The following is a 16,584-nucleotide window of genomic DNA, read 5'->3' as shown; positions in this document are numbered from 1 at the left end:
CAATATATGAATTTTGGGATCCTGGAGCAACTTGAACAAGATGAGATGTTTTCTTTCCTTGGGTCTTTACTGACAAAACTGATGTGTATAACCTTTGCACAAACTTTATAATATTAAAGAGAACACAGAATTAGCTTAAGACACACAACCCATAAGCCCATCAATGTCATATCCTGGAATGCATTCTCAGACATCAACAAACTATACAGATTTTAGTGTGCTAAGGCCCATTTCTACACAAGAATCAAAATATTGTAATTTCAGCAAACTTTTCCAAAGATACAATGGTGAAACAAAGACTATTTTTGGTACTCCTACCCATCTGAATAAGTGGGAATTTCAAGACCAGGATGACCTGGGAAGATTATTGGACAATATGGAGCCTTAAGACATGGAAGCAGCTCAAATAACAAAAAAACATCATACTGGGAAATAATACACTGATTGAGGATGAGCACCTGTGGATAATATGGATCAAAGACTCCAACTAGACTATGTTGAAAGGAGAAGGGCTTCTAAAGGACTCCTGACTCTGTCACATCATTCCAAAAAGAAAGACAGAGACAAAACTAGGGGGCATATTACCAAGGGGGGTGACAGGCAATTATTGCAGATTTAGCAGCCGCTTTCGGCCGCTAAGCGGCGATAATTCTATTGCCCTATTAGTAAGCTGTCGCTAACTAATGTTAGCAACTGCTTTTAGGCGATAGCGAGATGTTTGGGGCCCACTTTGGATGTCAGCGATGTTTATCGCTAATGACATGCAAAGTGGGCGTACCCAGCCAGTTAGCGACTGAAAGCAGTCACTAACGTCGCTATCGCCTATTAGCAAGGCAGGCGTAGCGTTGGAAATATTCGCGCTAAGCGAGAATATCTCCAAATACTAACACCTGCCCAGACCAGTTCTTAGCCATATTATTAAATGGGAGGTGGATAACATGGCTAAGAGCATTTTGTGGCTAATGGGTGAATATCACTGTATTCTCAGCGATATTCACGCATTTCGTTGCTATAGCTGGATATTTTAGCACAATGGAGAAAAACGTTGCTAATAGCATGTTTTCTCCGCTAACATATCCAGCGATAGGCAGCGATAAAAAAATGGTCGCTAAGCCTATTTAGCGATAAATATTGCTACTTGTTCGTAATATGCCCCTTGGTTCCCACATAAAACTTAACAGAGATATAAAAGTTGCTCAGGGAGTAGCAGTTTAGTATACGAACACCATACAACGCTTACATTTAATGCAGAAATGATCCCTAGGAGAGCCCTAGTTCCAACTTTTGCAGCCTTGCTACTCAGAGGTACTGCCTCTGGATACTTGGAGGCATGATCCACCACAACCACTTTATACTTCTTGCTTCGTGTTGGGGGAGTTAAAGGAACAAATAATAACAATCAATTTTGTCCTCTAAAATGTAATACCTACAACTGTCATAATCGCTAATGGTCTTCCCTCCTGACTTACCGCTCATTGGCAAGTGAGGCAGGTTCTATGTGGCCTTTCTCTGACCCTACACATTCCAGGCCAGTAGAACAGAGGGTCCAACATATCCTGGGTCTTTCTAAATCCCAGTGTCCTGATAAGGGCCCTCCATAGGCCAGTGACACCCCCTGAATTTGTGTCCCATGTTTGGTCCTGTGAGGAGCTAGAAGAGCTCTGGGTCAGAATCTCTGACCCATTTCACTCTCCTCTTTTCCCTCCTGATGACTCACCCATTCTCCCATCTCTTGTTTACTAATATAATTGTACGCTTCCACAGCTTCATTGATTTTGCCCTCTCTGTGTCTCACTCCATTTAAAAAGAAGAATGTGTTAGAAACTTTCCTGGGAGGACTTCAGATCCCAGAAATGGTGCCAAATGCAAAATAATGCCCAGTGTAAAGTGTGCATCCCTCCCTCCCCTAAATGGACTCCTCAGGGCCTATTCTATTGCTCATTGCATAATGATTGCTCCTCTTCTGTTCCTGTATGTACTGCGATAATTATTTTTTGGTTGCTTAACAGTGCCTCCAGGTGATCCAGGCATGATCTCTGTGTAGTTTTCAGTGGATACATAAGAATGCTCCAGGCGTTGGCCACTGTTGCCACTGGGTGGTGTCAGTATAATATTTCAACCCTGCCAAACAGTGTCTCCAAGTGTTGAGCTTCTGTTGCTCCAGGTAGGCTCAGTATATTTCACAGTTCTAAGGGATGAGGCCTCTGTTCCTCCTAGATGGACATATAGCATATTACCTGTTGACATAATCGTTGAATCAAAGCATACAGTACAATACAATACAATATTTCTACACAAGGCTTGCATTCATGAGGGGTGCCTATTTTTAAAAATTAATTATACTGTTGGACAAACTCGTAGTGCTGTGAACTGACCAAAATACAATTCACTCGTATTCATCCATGTTTTATGGGAATACTTACACATGGTCAACTAAAAGCTAATTTACAAAAATGAACTACAGATCCTATCTGTAGATGGCTTGGTTTACTAATGTCCCAACAAATATATACATTTCTGTTCCTACTGTTATTATCAACGCCATCGACATCTTCACTTTTAATCACTATGTCATAGTTCATTAGGTCATCATTTCTATTTTATACATATATTCATAGGCTGAACGTCTTATTAATGTTCCACATAGAAGAGCTAAACTCTGTTACTGAGAAAGACGATGGTGAATTCTTCTACTAATGTATGCAGTCAGATAGTGAGCACAAACAAAAATGGAATTGGTGGAGCAAAGCAAAGGAATGAAAAGGAGCAATGAAGCGAGCACACCTTTCATTATTGAGAAAATAGGAAACGTTATCAAACAAAAGTGTATGCTAAATCTATCTCAAGGCATTTGCACAATAAACAGAAAGAGAACGTTCTCATTTACTAAGGTAATTTATATATTTTTCTTATTATTATTGAGCAGGGAATAGATACAGGCGAAACAGAGCAATGTAAGTGTAATTGCCATAATAATTCATATATTTTTCTATAAGATGAGTAGAAAGAATAACCGAGGGAACCAGTTTTGCCTGAAACCAAACTTTCTAAGTTTTCAGTAAACCCTATGTTTTCAGACATGCACGATTGCCAAATGTTAATTTAAAAAGATAAAATTGTATATTTCGGCTAACCCTCTGTTTCCTACACTCAAATAGAAAACCTTTTTAGATGAAGAAGGTAGCTTTTTGTCACTGAGGAAACTAAGTATAAAAATGGTGGAGAATATATGATGTGTTAATATTTTATAGAGAAGTCATCTAGTGGATACGTTGATGATGTCATTTCAGGCTTGGATATCAATCTTAGCTTCCCCATTTGGACGGTTTAGAGATATTGCACAAATATCTTCGTTTACGTGTGCCTTAATGGTCACCTGTGCCTAGAAATATTTCATTTTAATATGCGGCCTATGCAAGAACATGTATTGATTTGTTCTGAAAGTAGTATTGCATCTTTTTCCTACCTTCAAGTTTAAGTAAAAAAAAAACATGTTGTGCACCTCTTAATCAAGGAACTGGGGTACCAACCCCCACACCATCCAATATAATCTTTACATTAGCGCTTAATTTGTAAAGTATTGAGTGCAGGAGCTCTAATGCTTTTAGGATGCCACACCCACTCCCCCTATTTCGCCCACTTCCTCCAGTGGCTCCATTCACTTCCTTTATTGGCTCAGCCCACATCCACAAGCCTCGACACATCAGAGCCACCACCTCACTCCTTGAGTTGCCCAAGAAGCTGAAGACCTTGCTCTTCACATAAGCACTTAAGAGACCTCACGCCTGCTGAATACCAAATCAATATAACATAACATATGGAAAGCATATGACAATAACTTAAAAATGAACTCAAATTAGAGAATGTAAGTAATGCAACAAATGCAGCTATAGGAAAGATTAATTGAGGACTTAAGACAGCTTTGCAAACTAAAGAGAATTTGCTTATACTATGCAGTTTAAAAGAAAGGATGGGATGAAGGAAGGAATATGATAAAGAAGGCAGAAACAAACGCAAGCAGGAATGGAAGTACTGGTGTGAGGAAATAAATAAGTAATGGATGAAAGAAGGAAATAAGAAAATAATGTGAAAAAAAAGAATGAAGGGATAGAGGGAGAAAGGAAGTGAACAATGTGTGCTGAATGAATAGAAAGAAGAAAGCAAAGGAAGAAGAAAAGCAGAAGGAAGGGTAGAGGATAAGCAAGGAAGAAATAAAAGAAGGGATGAAGGGAGTAGCAGGAAAAAAATAAAGTAAGGAACAAATTGAGGAAGATGGGAGAAATGCACCTAGGGAAGAAAGTGTGGAAATTAATAAGGAAGTAAGAATCGAAAGAGGTAAGGAGGCATCACTGGTGGTGCGTAGGAAGAGAACAAGGAAATAAAAAAGGTGGTATGAAGGAAATAAAGGATCTGGGCCAAGCAAGGACAGAGGGAATAATGACATTGTAATATTGCAAAGAAATTGAAAAACAAAAGATTAGAATACATTTCTGTGTCCTTAAAACATCATGTGTGTTTGTAAAGCACATACTCCCCAGTGGGGGCCTTGACATTGAATTATAAATGTTGTTATTAAGCTCAATGGCACTAAGTGTATCAACCTCAGAAAGATGAAAGACTGAGTAGCCATATCAAGAGTTAATGCATGACCTGAGATCAAACACAGATTCATGGAGTGGATATAAATATATGCGCAAGAAGGAAAAATATAAAAGGGAGAGTGAGGAATGAGGAAAGGTCTGAAGGCAGATAAAGAATGTGAAGAGAAGTGGGGAAAGCAGAGATTGGAAGTGCAAGATTGGAGTGGAACATGATGAGAATGAAAAGTGGAAAGAGGAGAAAGGCAATGGAAGAAGAGCAGAGAGCAGGGAGTGCGTGAAAGGAGAGTGAAAGGGAAAGATGGGAAGGTGGAAACTTGGACGTAGGGCAGAAGGTAAAGGAACAATGGAGCACAAGAAGGAGTGAGGTGTAAAGAGGAGGAAGAAAAGCAGATACTGAGGGAGAGCAGGTAAAGAGTACACCTCTGCTTTAATAAATATATTAATTATATAAAGTTGACCGGTGACATGGCTATATCAGTCGTGGCCTGTCGCATCAATGCATAGCTATGCGGTCCAAGACACCCAATAGCCATTCTTTAACTATGTTAAGGTTTTATGCCATCAAATGATGATGTGTGGCATCACAATAGGTATTCCTGCTAAAGGATAATAAAGTGTCAGGTATACTATTGCGATTAGGCTTTGATGGGGAATCAGGCTCTCATGCTTCAAACAAATAGTTATATCACATGATCAGGCTACATGTCACATAATCCACTGCCACCTATTTAAAAATGAAGTCCGACATTCAACTTCATTCAAAGAGGCTTTCACACGCAATTTTGAATCAATAAAGCACAACATTCAACTGAGTCTGCTGTCTGTGCTATATTAGGATGGTAATGTAAGAACAGCAGGTAACAAAAAGTTCTCTACGACAAAAACAGAAACGCACGGACCTATTCACATGAATACAGTTCTGTCATCTGCATGGTACACATACTTTGCAGAAGGCACATTAACCCTATAAGGTGCAGTCAAACCTACCATGAGACAAAACTACGATCCCTCTCTCCAGCAGGAACATAACATTTCATTCGCAGCGTGCTGGGTTATCTTGACATTTTTATTGGTGCCTGAATCCTGCTAGAACTCACAAGGAACTTTGCAGCAAGAACTTTTAATCCATTGTATTTGTTTCCTAACACACTGCCCCCCAATGCACCTCTGCAGAACTCAGCATCAGGTGCTCACAACCATAAAAGGCAGCCCTGTCTGATGCCCAGCTGTTGGTCACCCAGAACGACATGCTCAAGTATTAGAATTCAAATGCACGTTCCCAGAATCATGTAGGAATTCCCTTTTATTGTCTGACTTTGTTACACTGCTGCTGTTAGCTGACAGTCACTACAAAGCACAGGACAATACATACAAGCATACATGAAACTCATACATCAGACTTTCCAAACAAGTGCATATACATGGCAGGTGCAAATGTGGCATGTGATAAACAAAAATGTAAAAAATACACACCTGAAGGTTGTAAGACTCTCTACTTGCCTGGTACCCCTGTTATCTCATGAGCAAGCAGAGCGCTCCCAGTCCACACAAACAGAATTCCAATTACAGGTAAAATCCCTGGCTTGCAGATGCAGAGACAGCGTATGTTACCATGCTGCTCAAGCACTGGGCCCCGAATGCAGCACCAAACTTGGACACAGGTGCAAAGGGACTAAGCTGCACCTCTGGCTATACCTCAGCTTCTGCTCCTGTTCTGAGGCAGAGACAATATAGTGAGATGTTGGAAATAGAAAATGGATCTTAAAAAAGAGTTTAACTTGGCGGACATCAAGCATTGGCAATTACAACCAGAGTCCACACCAGGCAGACATCTGAACCAAACAGGACAGTTGTGACTCATTTAAACGGCCATGAACACTACTTTTGTTCCAATCTCATCTTGGCTGGAGGCTAGACGTGCTTGACACCTTGATGTCAATGCCATCTAGGAAGCAAAGACACAGTTTGTCACTTCACTATTGTTTACGAGATAAACTATTATTTGGCAGGAGGGTTTTGAATTGTGGGCTCTGTACATAGGAGGTAGGTCTGTCCAGCAAGATTTATATATGCATGTATCCATTAGAGTAATTACACTAATTATCACTTAGATAGCACTTCTAATAAGAGGTTATTAATATTAATACCCAAAGGAACCTTTTTTAACAAACTTAAAATTTTAAAAGACAGTGCCGTTCTAATTGTATGCTTTCCAGCTTGAGTGCAGCTTCTTGATGCTGGTTCAAAACTCTGTAAGCTAAAAGGATAGCAGCTTGTGACATAACGTAACAGCCAATATTCTCCAGAACATAAGCAGTCACCAACAGAACTATGTTGTATGCTATTTCACAATGATTCAATCCAGTATCAAGGCTGCATACCGATTTCACCAGCAGACGCACTGGCCACCCGTTACCTTTTTTTAACTACTGTACCCAGGAACATGCTGGGTACACAAAGATCTATTCAGCTGCTGCATTTAAAAAAAAATGCAGACTGTTTGTGACCACTTAAGCAAGTCAAAACAGAATCATTAGCACATTTGAATGGGTCTTTGTTTCTACTTTATTTGAGGCAGAAATAAAAGAAAAGTAAAAGTTACCACTTCAATCCTTTTGACTCGACCCCCATTCTGCTTCTACTTATTGACCCCAATTTATGGGATTCCAGAGAACAGTTTCCATTTTCAACCTGGTACATAATAGGGGTGGGCATAGTTCGCGAAGTAGCTCTACGCGTAGCTACGCAAAGTGCACTTCGCACTACGCGAGCTACGCGTAGCACTATGCCAACTGCGTAGCAGCATGTTCGCACTGTGCAAGGTGTCGTTTTCATTGATTGCACAGTGCGGACAAGCATCCGGCAATGTGCAATCATTGAAAACTTCATCTTGCACAGTGCGAGCTGTACTTGTCTGGTGCTCGAGTAGACCCAGTCTTGACAAATAAGTGCTGGTGCTAAGCACTGGAAAACACTGGCTCAAATTAAGCACTGCTTTACATCGCTGTCTATAAACCGTCACCTTCTATTTTCTCGTTTTCTGATTCACATAGTTGTATACAAGAAACCGTTGCTACTCTTCCACATTTTATATTGCCTGTGTGTGTCCACAAAAGGTTCATATGTTATGTTGTGGCATTATCTCAAGGTAAGGAGCAATATGTTGAATATTCAAATTCCAGACACATTTGTAAGCGTCATGCATAATGCTGTAGCGAGTGTTTAAAGAGCTCACGACTTTGACCAACAAAAGCGTAGCTTTCCTGTGTTCTAATGTGAATCAGAAACACACTCACTTCAAATAATCGTATTTCCTGGAAAGTGAGCAACAATTCTTGTTATAATCATAATTGCAAACTCCCCCGTAAGAAACAAAGTTGTCACACGAGTTAAAAACAAACGCATGACTTTCAACGACTAAAATAAAGCCACTTAAACGACACACTTTTAATCACCTACTCCTCCTTAGACAAATAGAACAAAGAGGCGCTAAACGTTTGGAAAAGGCAGAAAGCATGTTTGTGAAAAATGCACCTGGCTCGAACTTGATAGCCATAAAGGAAAATACAACCAAAAGTTCCAAAACAACTATTCCAACAATTGGAGAAACTATCAAGGAAAGAGATCTCACGAAGCTGGGAGATCATAACTTTAGAAAAATACACTGAACTAGGATTAGTTCCAAGAGGCCTACGTATCTTCACCTTGCCAAATCAACCGGACACTAGCCCGGAAATGCTAGAAGAGTGGGGACAGAATATCATGGACTGATCACGAAGAATGATCCTAATAATTAAAAAATATGCAAAGAAAAATGGAGAAGACCTGCATACAAAAATTAAAGATCTTGAGGAACAAATTCAAGCTCAAGGAGAAAGTGAGGATACAATTAAAAATCTGCGCCAAAATATGATTACAAACCTAGACAGACACGATAATGAGATCCAAGAAAGAAAACAGCGCAAATTTAGACGTGATGAGTCAGATTTTGAAAATGGCACAATATTCACGTTCGCTAAACGTTTTGAGATTTTCAAACAGCAAGAACATGCGGGCCCACAAAATCGCCAAGATGACACAACACCGAGTGAAACTGAATCGGAAGTAAGTGACGGCGAACAAAGAAGCATGGGACCAAAAAAGTTGTCTTTTTTAGCGGAAATGGAAATTCTTTACAGAGATCAACAAACCCCGAAAACAAGGGGAAGAGGACGGGGAAACGCAAAAATGAGAGGAGGAGGAAGAGGACAAGCGGGGAACCCAATCCAAGGAGGAAAACCAGGAGAGGTAGGAAATCAAACATACCCTCTACGCAACAGGACAACTTAAAAAAAATTAGAGAAAAATTAAAAGAACGGACCAAATCAGATCCACAGCTAATCAGCAACTTATCACACTATAAATTAACAGCAATAGAAGGCAACTTTCTTAGGAAAGGACTAACTCTCTGCCCCGATAAACATCAGGATGAGGTGGAAACAATAATCGATGTATACAAATACATTCGCAAACTGAAACTTAATAAGTTCTTCACAAGAAACAAACGTGGAGAAATGGCAGACACAACATCAACTGCTCACACCCTAAGTACAGAACAAGAAGATTTCCTGGTGGCAGATGCAAACAGTCTGCAAGTTGCCTATGAATTATCACATGAAATAGAAGACACTGAACAAACTAATACTCAGATAATAACCGAAATGGGGAATCTGATAGGTTCACATCCAAAAACAAATCTCAAGAACAAATCAACATTTTGTCCTGTCCAGGCAACAGGATAGATGTTTTTCACAACCTGGTTGTGGCAGAACTGGAGATCATGAAGAACACTACTAACACAAAAGAAAATGTGACTAAGAAGGAACGTACAGCATTAAAATCCCTCCAGACAAATGTTACTATAGAAATAAAACCAGCAGACAAAGGGGGAAATATCGTTATCCAAAATAAAACTGACTATGTTGAAGAAGCCAATCGCCAATTAAACGACGCAACCAATTACAAACTGTTACAACAAAATCCAACTATAGAAATGACAAAAACCTTACACAAACTAATCGACGTATGGCAGGAAAAGGGATTAATCAGTAATGATAAGAAAAACTATTTGACAGTGCTACATCCCATAATTCCAACAATTTATTTTCTGCCGAAAATTCATAAGACCTTGAATAAGCCACCTGCACGTCCAATATTATCCAGCTGTGGATCTATGTGTGAGAATGTTGCATCTTATGTCGACTATTTTCTGGCCCCAATTGTCCCCACACTCAGTTCATTTGTGAAAGATACTGGTGCCTTTCTTAGAATCATCATGGAAATGGAATGGCAACCTGAGTACTGGCTAGTCACAATAGATGTGGTATTACTATACACATCAATACAACATGATGTAGGCTTAACAGCAATAAAATACTTTTTGAGACAAAGGCTACTATCAGAGTTACGACATAGAAACATGTTATTGGATATGATAACCTTTTGCCTAATGAATAACGTCTTCCTCTTCAATAAAAACATCTACACTCAAATATGCGGTTGTGCCATGGGCGTTTCCTTCTCTCCGAGCTATGCTAATCTCACCATGGAATGGTGGGAGAAAAGCATAGCTTGGAGAGAAGAAAATGAGCCATATACCACGGATGTGGTTTCATGGCTCCGGTTCATTGATGACCTTTTTCTTTTATGGAAGGGTTCGAAACAGAAACTAATCAAGTACATAGAAATTCTGAATGAAAATGATGTGGGACTAAAATTCACCTTCAACATCCAGAAAAAAGAAATAGATTTTTTGTATACAAAAATCTATGTAAAAAATAACAAAATGGAAACTACAGTATTCAGAAAGAAAACATCCACAAATAGTGTACTCCATGGAACGAGTTTCCACCCAGTCTCACTAAAGCAAAGCATCCCATATGGGGAATTTTTGCGTATGAAACGTAACTGCTCTGAGGAAACAGAAATGGAAAGCAAATTTACAGAAACAAGGGGTCGCTTTTCAAAACGTGGTCACAAGTACGCAGACATCATACGAGGAGAACAAAGAGCAAGAACCAAGTCAAGAGCAGAAACATTGATACCTAGGAATAAAAATGAAATTAAAACAGATGATGACAAACTACGATTGATCCTTACTTATTCAAAGGAAAGGTTTAAGATACGATAAATCTTAATGAAATACTGGAGTGTACTGAAAAAAGACAGACATAGGATTGATTATTGGAGACAGGCCACTAATATCCTTTCGTAAAGCTCCTTCAATTCAAGATACCATAGTCAACAGCCACTTCAAAAGAGAGAAACCGACAACATGGTTAGACAAACGGCAACAAGGGTTTACCAAATGCCTATCTTGCAACGCGTGCAAAATTGGTCAAAATATCAAATCCATTAAGGACCCCAAAGGTAGAAACTTTGAAATAAAAGATGAAATAACTTGTGAATCCCAATTCGAAGTGTATCAAATACAATGCTTCTGCGGGAAGAAATACATTGGCTCTACCACCTGTCCTCTCAAAAAGAGAATTTTGGAGCACACAAGAGCGATCCAAAACAATGACTTCAGCTATGCAACAGCTAAACATTTGAAAACTCATTCTGGCAAAACCTGGAAAGACATCAAATATACTGGAATTGCTGTAGTGAACGAAAATGAAAGAGGAGGAGACCGTACCAAAAAACTGAGACTCCTTGAATCGAAATTAATAATACGATTCAAAACCAGGAGCCCGTGGGGACTCAATGGGGATGAGGAGCTACATGCCCATGAAGTCCGAGATAACTTCAATGTACTGTTACTGAAAATAATGACACCCAAATTCCGGAATGAAATACATGATTTCTGTTATGTTATTGCAATTTCTTAAATTAACATATGAAAATGTGGCTAAAATTTGAATAATGAAAGACATGTGATTGAGATATTGTTTTTAATTAATTATTATTTGTTATCTGGTGTTGGTAAGCTGTAGGTGCGGCACAAACGACACAATTGGAACCCTAGTTGATTAAAGGTACTTAGCCATAACTGACCTTTGGACACTCAGGGTCCGATGTAGGTAATCCTCATTTACCGACTCTAAAATACCGAATTTTACCGATTCGGTATTCTAGATTCGGTAAATGAGATGTAGCTAAAAATTCGGTATTTTTTACCGAATCGGTAGGATTCTGTAATTACCGAATCGGTATTTGCCATTGATTCCTATGGGCCTTGAGTAAAAATACAGAATTGTCAAGAAGAACAGGGTGTCACTTTGACACCCTGTTGCACCCCTGATTTTGGCTTGTGTGCCATGTGGCACGCATACATGCCCTAAGGGCATGTATGTGTGTCACATGGCACAGGTGTACATGCACGGATGTGCATTTACACAGGTATTCGTTATTTACCAACAAATAGTATTTGGTGGTAAATAACGAATCGGTAATGGCCTATGGCACTGTTTAAAGTGCCACCTACATCTGGATTTACCGAATCGGTAAATTTACCGATTCAGTATTTTACCAAATCTGTAAATTTATCGAATCAGTCAAATTAAGGCCACCTACATGTCAAAACCCAAATACCGGTCAGTAATGGCCGAAATCGGCCGTTACCGACCGGTATTTACCGTCCTATATCTGGCCCTCAGTCCATTATATAATTTGTGCTTGGGGAATGATCTCGCGAATATTGCGACAAGGACATTCAACTAATTGATTGTGCCTTCCCTGCACATAACCAAAAACCTTAATCAAGGTACTAGCAATTGATCAATATCCAATTGCGCTGCAGACTGTTGCATACCAGCTTTATACAACACCAGGACAAACTATAAAGCAAGCCTAAAACTACTAAGCCCTTAATGCATCATCAATAGCCATATGGTGACTTTAGTATAAATACCAAACACAAATGATGAACAATTGTCTGTAACCGTGACCAGGGACAGTGCATGTCCGAAACGCGTAGGTGGGGAACCTACAAGAAATAAACTAAGGTAAATCCTTGAAGTGGTGTGCTGCGTCTTTGTAATTGAAGGTTGTTTGCTAAAACATAATTTGCGAGTGTGTCCCTAACCTCGCCGCCAGCAACAGCTAACTAGCTGCTCCTCCCGTTTGGGACATTTGCTCGTATATATATATATATATATATATATATATTATTTTTTTTCACCAATGCGCCCTCGCGCTTTCAGAAGGGCTCACCACGGCACTCCCAAGCCCTCCGGCTTTTTTCTCGGCTCCCAATGAACTTCCCAGCCTTTCTCCAATCAATTTAAAAGTCCGACGTGTTTCGGGGCCAGAACGCCTGTGTCCGTGAGGAAGGGGCGTTCTGGCCCCGAAACGCGTCAGACTTTCAGGATAAGAGCTGACCTGGATAGACTTTTTTATGGGATAATTTCAGAAAGATTAGTCAAATGACGCCATAGTTATTAGCAAATCATAAAATGCTTTTCCCATGGAAACTATGTCATTTGAGATGTCATCAGTGATGTCACTGACCATGTCATGAATGATGTAATATGTGACATCATCACCAGTAGATTGCGGGCGCAAGAGTTACAGTTAGTACAACTATCTATAACAGACCTGTGGTTTTTCAGTGAATTTCTTCAAAAAATATATGTTTTTTTTAATAGGGGCACATAAATGAATTCATTTTCTAATAATCACAATAATAATCGTTCCAAGAGATTCCGTGGAAAACTAAACAAAGGCTTAAACGTTTATACATTTTGTACTGTCATTACTTTCACGTATACAGGACAATTTTTTTTCCCCAATACATTACCACTCTTTTTGAAAGGTAATTATTACATTGGAGGATCAAGAAGAAAAAAAAAGAGGGAGCAGAAAAAAAATAAAGAAAGCACCCCTGCACGCTATAGCGACATTGTTTTTATACACAAAATTTCAATTCGCTATTCTTTCAAGGGTCCCAGCCTCCTCCTTCCAACGATAAATTAGAGCCCACATTTTTTGCCCAGCTTTTTGGCCTTTCGACCTTTTCTTTCATGAATTCCTTTCTCCAGATTGACAGTGGAAAGAAGCAGAGGAAACCATTGTGAAAAAGATGGGGCCACCGGGGCAAGCCAGAGTGTTGCAATAGAGATCTTAACCACTGCCATTTCCAGGAAAATAAAGTATGGTTGTGCACCATCAGATCCTGTGCTACTGAGCCCCAGTAACAAGGCCACATTAACCTTCAAGGTTAGCTCTAAAATATGTTCTATACTTTTTCTAAGGGCCCCCAGCTGCGGACAAGTTGAAAACATTTGTACCACATCTGCATGAACAGTTTTACAGCGTGGACAACTGACGCCTAAGGACCCACCCCATTTTGCTATTTGATCAGGTGTGTAATACAGGTCTAAAATTGTTTTAAAGTGCTACGCCTGTAACTTTGATTAAAAGAGTATACTATTTCCTTTGTCTGAAGAATCAAGAAAAGCCAGATCCTTTTATACCAAGCCTTTGATCCCATTTTTCCGCCTGTCTAAATCATCTGGCGTAGGATGGACAGATGTAGGTGACCATGCCTGTATTTGGATACCATGGCTAATGCTTAAATAAGGACTGGGGTTCAATACCTAAATAAGGGCAATGTGAGCTGAGCCTATATAAGGACCTGATTCGGGAAACCTATGTACGGGTATCTAAATCAAAACACAACACCACCAATGTTCATAATTGTCTGGCACCCTCCCCTGGTTCCAGGGAACAAAGGGGTTTCCCGCCACTAACAGACATATGTATTGTAATGCTGATGCTAAGTAATAGAGTCTAAATTCCAGGACTGATAATCCGGCTTTCTTCTGAGGAAGAGACATAAACTTATTGGCCCATCTTGTCTTACCATATGGCCATATAAATCTATTTACCAATCCATCCAACGTTTTAAACCATACTGTCTCAAATACCAATGGTATTGATCTAAAAAGAAATAAAACTTTAGGTAAAGAAAATACTTTGCACCACTTTACAGCGACCTATCAATGATAGGTGAAGATTATTCGACCGGGAAAAATCATGTGATCCTTTTTGAATGACCGGGGCAAGATTCAACTCGACAATTTCCGCAGTATTGGATGAGATATTCACTTCTAGATACATTGCCGACTGACTGCATGACCCGAGAGTCATTCAACCTGAGATACTTATTAATTACGATTTGGGTTTTATGCTGATTAAGGGAATACCCTGATGTTTTCCCAAAGGCCAGTGTTCGTTCATGATTTTGACCAGAGCTGATTCTGGTATTGATGTAGTAACTGCCAAGTTGTCTGCATAGCCCAAGATCTTGGTATCCCTTCCACAGCTGCTTATAGGCTTTATCCTGGGGTTAGCATCAATTCTGCAAATCAAGGGGTAAATATGGCATGCATATAATATTGGAGAGCATGGGCAGCCCTGCCTAGTCCCCCTTTTTACCTTGAATTCCTCCGTTTGTCCACCCGCCAACACCAGTATGGCTATGGGATCAGCATATAATAAAGCAATACAAAAGGGGATGATGGACGGAGGGTATGCTCAGACATGAGCCCCTTGCTCACTTTGCCACTGGATTCAAGCAAGCCCGGCTGAAGACGGCTGTAATGCCAGAAACCGGTCCTGGGAAGCTTGTTTCCGGTCCAGGGAAGACATGGCTTGGCAGTTCGGGCTGGACTGTTCCCATGAGGCACAGGGTCAGACCGATTTGCATATGGCCATGTTTGAACTGGGGTGGCAGAGTGAGCTAAAGAACGGTGATGGATTAAACCCAGATCAGTTGAGATGAGTGTTTGTATTGTCAACGCTCCGTCCATCATCCCCTTTGGTTGTTATCAGCATATAATACCCGTAATGCTTTTATAAAAAATCATGCCAACCCCCAGCTGTTCGAGGACCACTAACAGAAAGTTCCAGGAGACACTATCAAATGCTTTCTCTGCATCCAAAAGAATAAGTGCCATAGGGTCTCCTGAGACTTATGCTGCGTCGAAGAGCGTGATAACTCTTCTAACGTAATCTGTAGTGCCCCTCCCAGTTATGAATCCATGCTGTCTAGGTGAGATAACTCGACCGAGGACAGGGCTCAAGAGATTTGCCAGGACCTTTGAGTATATTTTAGTGTCTGTGTTCATCAGCGGGATTGGCAGACAAGAACATGGATCTATGGCTGGCTTCCCCTTCTTCAAGAATATCACTATACTGGCATGGGCCAAGGAATCAGGGCGTGGGTCCCCCGCTTGTACCCCACCGAGTATGTTTGAGAAAACTTCCCTGAGAACGGACTCGAAAATTTTATAAAACTCGAGTGGGATTCGGTCTGGGCCTGCAGCCTTCCCTGCTGCAAGCTGACTGAGTGCTTTAAATATTTCATCACACAAAAAAAGCGCAGCTAGAGATACTCGGTCTTCCGAGGAGAACTCCTCCAGACTCCTAGCGTTTAGATGCTCGTTAATTACATCTTCAGCAATATCCTCCCTAGTTTCCTCAGAATATTATAGTTTCATATAGAACCTGCAGATTTCCTCTTGGATTCCCTGAGCTGTCCACTAAATTCCCATGCTCATTCTTTATTGATGTTATCTCGTTCTGTACATTCTTCTGTTTAGTTCGAATTGCTTATATGTGCCCTGATCGCTTGCTACAAATATTTCTCAGTGACCTTAGCTACCACCACATCCCTTTGTGCTGCTTTAGCTATGGCAAGTTTATTCAGTATACCCTCAATACTGTCTCTGGACTCTATTGCACTGACTAAATCCTCTTCCACTGTTCTGAATCCTTGGTATAATTCATTTTACTGTTGACATTGATTTCTAGAGCGGCGTAAGCTGAAGCTTAGTCTCTCTCCACAGATACCTGCCTTAAAAGCATCCCACACACTACCAGTTCGAGCACTCCCTCTGTTATATACCAGAAATTCTTCTACCCATTTTTTCATATGGATGATGTACCCTTCATCCACTAACAGTCTCCTTTCAAAAGTCCAGTTCTTTTGTGCCCTCTT

The sequence above is a fragment of the Lissotriton vulgaris genome, chromosome 3_1 (genome assembly GCF_964263255.1).
Source record: "Lissotriton vulgaris chromosome 3_1, aLisVul1.2, whole genome shotgun sequence".
Classification (NCBI taxonomy): domain Eukaryota; kingdom Metazoa; phylum Chordata; class Amphibia; order Caudata; family Salamandridae; genus Lissotriton; species Lissotriton vulgaris.
The sequence above is the reverse complement of the archived record's forward strand: the minus strand, read 5'-3'. Positions refer to the sequence as shown.